This window comes from Lynx canadensis, chromosome E2 (assembly GCF_007474595.2).
Source record: "Lynx canadensis isolate LIC74 chromosome E2, mLynCan4.pri.v2, whole genome shotgun sequence".
Taxonomy (NCBI): Eukaryota; Metazoa; Chordata; class Mammalia; order Carnivora; family Felidae; genus Lynx; species Lynx canadensis.
In genome coordinates, this window is record NC_044317.1 from 26,817,180 (window position 1) to 26,823,179 (window position 6,000).

General features: G+C 44.5%; 1 long non-coding RNA gene across 1 annotated transcript; it reads left to right on the forward strand.

The window, feature by feature from the left end:
- The first annotated feature begins 2,630 nt into the window (after nt 1-2,630).
- LOC115502240 lies at nt 2,631-5,431 on the forward strand. The gene is made up of 3 exons (XR_003965024.1): nt 2,631-2,737; nt 4,295-4,385; nt 5,269-5,431. It is a non-coding gene; the product is annotated as an uncharacterized LOC115502240 (long non-coding RNA).
- The last annotated feature ends 569 nt before the right edge of the window (nt 5,432-6,000 follow it).

Sequence of the window (6,000 nt, forward strand, 5' to 3'; positions counted from 1 at the left end):
CTTCGATCTGAAACAGTATCTTAGTCTTTGTCTTTCCTGACCTTGACATTTGTGAGGAATAAAGGCCGGTTAGTTTGAACAGTGCTCCACAATTTGGGTTTGTCGTACGTCACGTTGTGATTGCATTGCAGTTCTGCATCTTGGGCAAGAGTATCACAGAAGTGATGTGTAATTCTCAGGGCAACTTGTCAGGAGGCATTTGATAATATCATCTGGTTTTAACTTTGATCACTTGGTTAAGGTGGTGCCTGCCAAGTTTCTCTGCTATAAAATTAGTGTTTTTCCCTTTGTTGTTTATAAGTATCTTGTAGGGAGATACTTTAAGTCTATATAAATATCCTGTTTCCCATCAGACCTCACCCACCAGTTTTAGTATTCGTTGGTAACTCTTGCCTAGATAGATTGTTACTATGACAGCTGCCAAATGGTGATTTTTCTAAATCCACCATTCCTTTTATGTCTATTAGTCTGGATTCTACTTTATTTACTTACATCAATATGGACTCATGGATTCTTATTTTATTCTAGGAGTTGTAATCCCTTACTATCATTCTTTGATTTGATGCTTAAATTACACCAACTTTGGCCAGCCAATGGGAACTCCTTAAAGCTGGCTACTTTGTCCTTTTGACATGTTTCCACCATTTTGTGTGTGTTTTCTTACTTTCTGGAAAACTAGATGTTCATATATATTTCCCTTACTCAAATCTGGAATCAGCCATTTCTTCAAACAACCCTAGTTTATTTTAGTGGAGAATTTAAACCTTAACTTTAAAAAATGATGAAGGAAAGGAAGAAGGAAGAGGTGGAAGAGAAGGTGAAATGCCCAAAAGGGGGGCAGGGAGGTTTACAAATATTATAGCATATGTTTTGAGTGTTTACATTTAACAAATCAATTGTTTTATTTATTTTTTAAATGATTTTAAATTCTTTTTTAAAAATGTTTATTTATTTATTTTTGAGGTGGGGGGCAGGGGCAGAGAGAGAGAGGGAGAGATTGAATCCCAAGCAGTCTCTACGCTGCCAGCTGTGGGGCTTGAACTCACCGACGGTGAGTGAGATCATGACCTGAGTCAAGATCAAGAGTCGGATGCTTAACCAACTGAGCCACCCAGGTGTCCCCAAATCAATAGTTTTAAAACCAAAAGTATGATGCAAATATAATTGTGCTCCTCATAAGATAGTTATACCAAAAGTCTGCTTTTGAGGTTCTCCTGAGTGTGGGTCCAAATCATCTCCCTGCCTCCCAGCACACTCCATAATGCCCTATGCCAATAGCGCTTAAATGGGGAGGGGGAGGGAAATCCACAACGTGATGGTGAATCTCAGGGAGCTCAGGTCTTTCTTCTCAGAATTGACCTCAGCCCCCAACCCCTAGAGCGACTGTGCTAATATCTGTTTTATATATGAATAGATTGGGATTTTACTCAGTTTTATTTGAGGAAGCTTTAGGGCAGTGGGGTGGGAAAGGTAGTTAAGGCGAGCCAGGCTATTTGATTTCAAATCCTAGCTCTGGTGAGTGACTTAACTGCTCTAGGCCTCAGTTTCGTCATCTGTCAAATGGGGATGTTTTGCCCCCAGAGCCTTTTGGAGAGGGTGACACTGATATATGTCAAGCACAGGGAGCAGCAGCTGGCATGTGAGAGTTTTGTGCTGGTGTCCTGACTTCTGAATAAGGCCGCTGCCTTTAGAGTCTACATGCATCACTAAAATTGGGCCCTCAGGATTCCACCTGCCCTCAAGGATTGGTGCCCACAAACTACAAATCATGGCCCACTCCAGCCCATCTTCAGTCCTGGTCACCTGCAGGCACCTGTGCCCCAGACACCTTTCATTCGCCTTTCACCTTTCACCTGTGTCACTCAGGACCCTTTCCAGTGCAAGTGACAGAATCCCGACTCCTACCAGGTTACACAAAGTAAGGACCCATCGTCTCCAAAGGGTCCTTTCTCGACCTTTAGGCACGGCTGGATCCAGGGATACAATTACTCCACCAACCCCCTCAATCTCTTCTGGACTCAGTTTTCCTCTGTATTGGCTTCACTTTTATGGGGCAGCAAGATGACCAATGGCCCCAGCCTCACATCCTACCAGCTGAGCGACCCCAGAAAAGAGAATGTCTTTCCTAGTAGCTTTAGCAAAGGTCCTAAGGGCTGATGCCTATTGGCTTGTTTGGGTTACATGCTGTGCTAGGTCTCTCCTATTTGCCCCTCCATGGCCTCTCTCCACCTCTGTGCCTTGGGAGCCCAACCCATGCAGATCACAAAAACAGACACTCTTGCCTTCTGGGTTTAGGTTGTGCTTAGCAAATGGGAGGCACATGTAAGAGACTGGAGGATAGGAAGAGGTTACCGTCAGGGTGTGGATTTTGCCCCTCTTTCCCTCCCAAGTTGCTATGAACTGTCTGTGTCCACTGAAGGCCCCATCTCCTGCCAAGGGACATTTTCCATATAACACCATTCCTCGTGGACCCAGTAATCAATTATTCCCTCTCCTTACCTCTCTAGTCTAGGAGGGATGATGGCTCCTAGCCATTGGAGGTCCCCGAGTACCACACCAGTTGTTGTTGGCTTCCCTGCATCCTGCCTTCACCTTTGTAAAAGGCCCGTCATTATACTTTCCTCAGGGACCCTGCTGAATGTGTCACCTGCGTCCTGCTGATGCATATGCTCACCTCTGGAGCACAGGTGAGGTCTTAAGTGACCACAAAAGAAGGACCAGACAGAGTAACAAAGAGGTGAGTGTCAGAGTGCTTTGTCAACCCCAACGCATGGGACCATGGTGGGGGTGTCAGGCTGGAAAGCCAGGGTCCCTCTTGGTCCTGGTTTCATCCTCCTTCCTCTGAGTTTCACTGAGTGACAGGGTGAGAAAGAGAACTAGATGTGGAGTCCAGGGCCAACCACCCCCTCCCTCTTATATGTCCCACTATGTGTGACCTGAACAAGGGACTCCACTTCTCTGAGCCTCTCTTAAGCGAAGAAATCTTACCTGCCTCCCCCACAGGGCTGCTAGCAGAATTGGATAAAATTGGCTAGGGGGAGGGATGGCTGATTTCTGGAGTTCTCTATCTACTGTGTGTTGTGGGGCCTCAGGACTTTGGGGGCCCTCAGGGGCATCACTTTCCTTCCCATTGTGGTTCCATTTGTTTCCATCTTGACCACAGAATATCTCAGTTCTCTGTCAGCCACTTTCTACATGATCTTAGAGATAATCTCCTGCACGCCCGTACCCCTGTCACCAGCAATGCTACGAAAGTCAAGAGTGATAACATCTGTTTATGGTCTCTCTCTGCCACCCTACCAGCAGGAGACTGTAATCTCCTTGAAGGCAGGGACACCGTGTTTTGTCCACTGTCATATGCCCACATCTAGGAGAAATCAGCACAGATCAAGTGCTCAGGAAGTACATGTTGAAGGAACAGAGGCAAGCAGTCATCGAGAAAGACCAACTGTTGTTGTGTTACTCCTGTATGTTAAAAAGCAAAATAAAGAAGCATAAAAAGAGGGTTATAAGAATTGCCCACATGGCCAGCCTGACTATGGTAACACCTATATAACAGGCTTGTTGTAAGACTGACATGAGATTGTGCGTGTAGGGCACTTGGCGCCCTGCCCAGCCAAGGGCAAGAGTGCCATCAATGCTGGGTGGATGCAGAAGCAGTGACCCATTCAGGGACCGAGCTTGTCTGGGGGCCCTCTGCTCCTGCTAGCCTAACTGCAGCTGCTTAGCTAACATTGGATCCCAAGCAGGGAAACCATTGTCTCAGGACAGTGTCTTGTGTCTTAAGGAGGGACGCTGTGGCAGACCAAAAAGCAAAGAGGGTCTGTGGCGTTGGCTGAGAGATACTGCACTCAGTTACTAACTTGTCCTTCAGATAAGTGGTCTCATATTTTAAGATTTCAGTCTCCTCATCTGGAAAATGGGGATATTTACACTCAGTTCTTTACCTTATGGGTGGTCCTGAGGGCCAAATAAGAAAGTGGCTATACTTAAAAGCTTTTTTTTAAATAAAAGGTCCCTAACAAAGCTCAATGGATGATTAAAAGCATTTGCTGTCTCCAAACCGCCCCCCACACACCCATAGGCCCAAGGGTGCTTAGATCCCCATTTTCAAAACTCATCCCTAGTCCCCTTCCATCCCTCCTCTTCTTCCTTTGCTCTAATCAATGGATCTTGATTGATCAATGAATAGCCCCACCCCTCCAATCCAGGCTGGCTCCCAGATAGCTTTGTGTAAAGGCCTGGATTAAAATGGTCCCTGTTTCTATTGATTTGGAAAGAACTCCTCCTTTAGGATTGTTGAGACAGGACGCTCTGTGGGCTCCAGCCCCAACGGCAGCTCACGTGGAAGAAGAGGAGAGATCCATCTCCACCCCTCCTGAAAAGTGAGTCACCCTTTCAACATGCCCTTCTGATGTCACAGCTGGTTCTACCAGATCCCTCTGGAGCTGGGCCTCACCCCTGCCAAGATGGAACCTTCACTCTCCTCCTTTGTCAAAAGCAGGAAACACTTGCCAGACAGAACTACCAGGACCCCAGAGCCCCATTCTATTGAAAAGTCTGTCATACTGTCATAGTTTTTGTCAAACAATTATTACTGAATGACAGGAAAGAGAAAACTTTCCCTTCCTCTCTGCCCTCTCAATCCATGCCCTAGAATAATCCATTATTAATAGCTTGGTGTGGAACATTCCAGATTCTGTATAATGCATATTCAATTTTCTTTATTAGGACTATATTATTTTTAGAGTAGTTTTAGGTTCACAGCAAAATTGAAGGGAAAGTATAGAGATTAGAGATTCACCATATACTTCTTGCCGCCCCCCCACCCCACCCTGCCAACATGCACAGCCTCCTTCATTACCAACTTCCCCCTCCAGGGTGGCACATTTGTTATAGCTGATTAGCCAACATTTACATATCATAATCACCCAAAGTCCATAGTTTACATTACAGTTCACTCTTGGTGGTGGACATTCTACGGGTTTGGACAAATGTACAGTGACATGTATCCATTATTCTGGTACCATATATTCTCACTGCTCTAAGAATCCTCTGCACTCTGCCTATTCACCCCCTCTCTTCACACCCAGCCCCTGGCAGCCACTGATCCTTTTACTGTCTCTATCATTTTGCCTTTTCCAGAATGTCATATAGCTGGTATTATATACAGTGTGTAGCCTTTTCATACTGGCTTCTTTCACTTACTAATCTGCATACAAGGTTCTTCCATGTTTTTGCATGGCTTGATGGCCCGTTTCTTTTCAGCCCTGAAAGATACTCCATTGTCTGGAAGGACCACCGTTTACCCACCCGCCTACTGAAGGATGCCTTGGTTGCTCCCAAGCTTTGTCAATTATGAAAAAAGCTGCTATAAATATCCATGTACAGTTTTGGGTGTGGATATAAACTTTCAGCTCCCTTGGGTAAATATCAAGGAGTGTGATTGCTGGATCACACGGTAAGAACAGGCTTAGTTTTGTAAGAAATAGTCAAACTGTCTTCCAAAGTGGCTTTCCCATTCTGTATTCCTGCTAGCAATGAATGAGTTTCCTGTCGCCCCACATCATCTGCAGCATTTGGTGCTGTCAGTGTTCCAGAATTTGGCCTCTCTAAAAGGTGGGTAATGGTATCTCATTGTTGTTTTAATTTTCCTTTCCCTGATGGTATATTACGTGGAACAACTTTTATGTTTGTTTACCATCTAAATATCTTCTTTGGTGAGATATCTGTGAAGATCTTTGACCCATTTTCTAATTGGGATGTTTGTTTTCTTATTGTTGAGTTTAGGTGTTCTTTCTATATTTAGTGCCTTGTATAATAGTGCCTTATCAAATATGCCTTTTGCAAATATTTTCTCCCAATCTGTGGCTTGTCTTCTCAATTTCTTGATGAATGTTCAGTTTTAAAAATTTAATCTAATTTTACAAGTAATACAAAAATTTATTTTCTGTGGGGGAAAAACAATGAAACGGTACAAAATCTGCCTTGATTTTTATC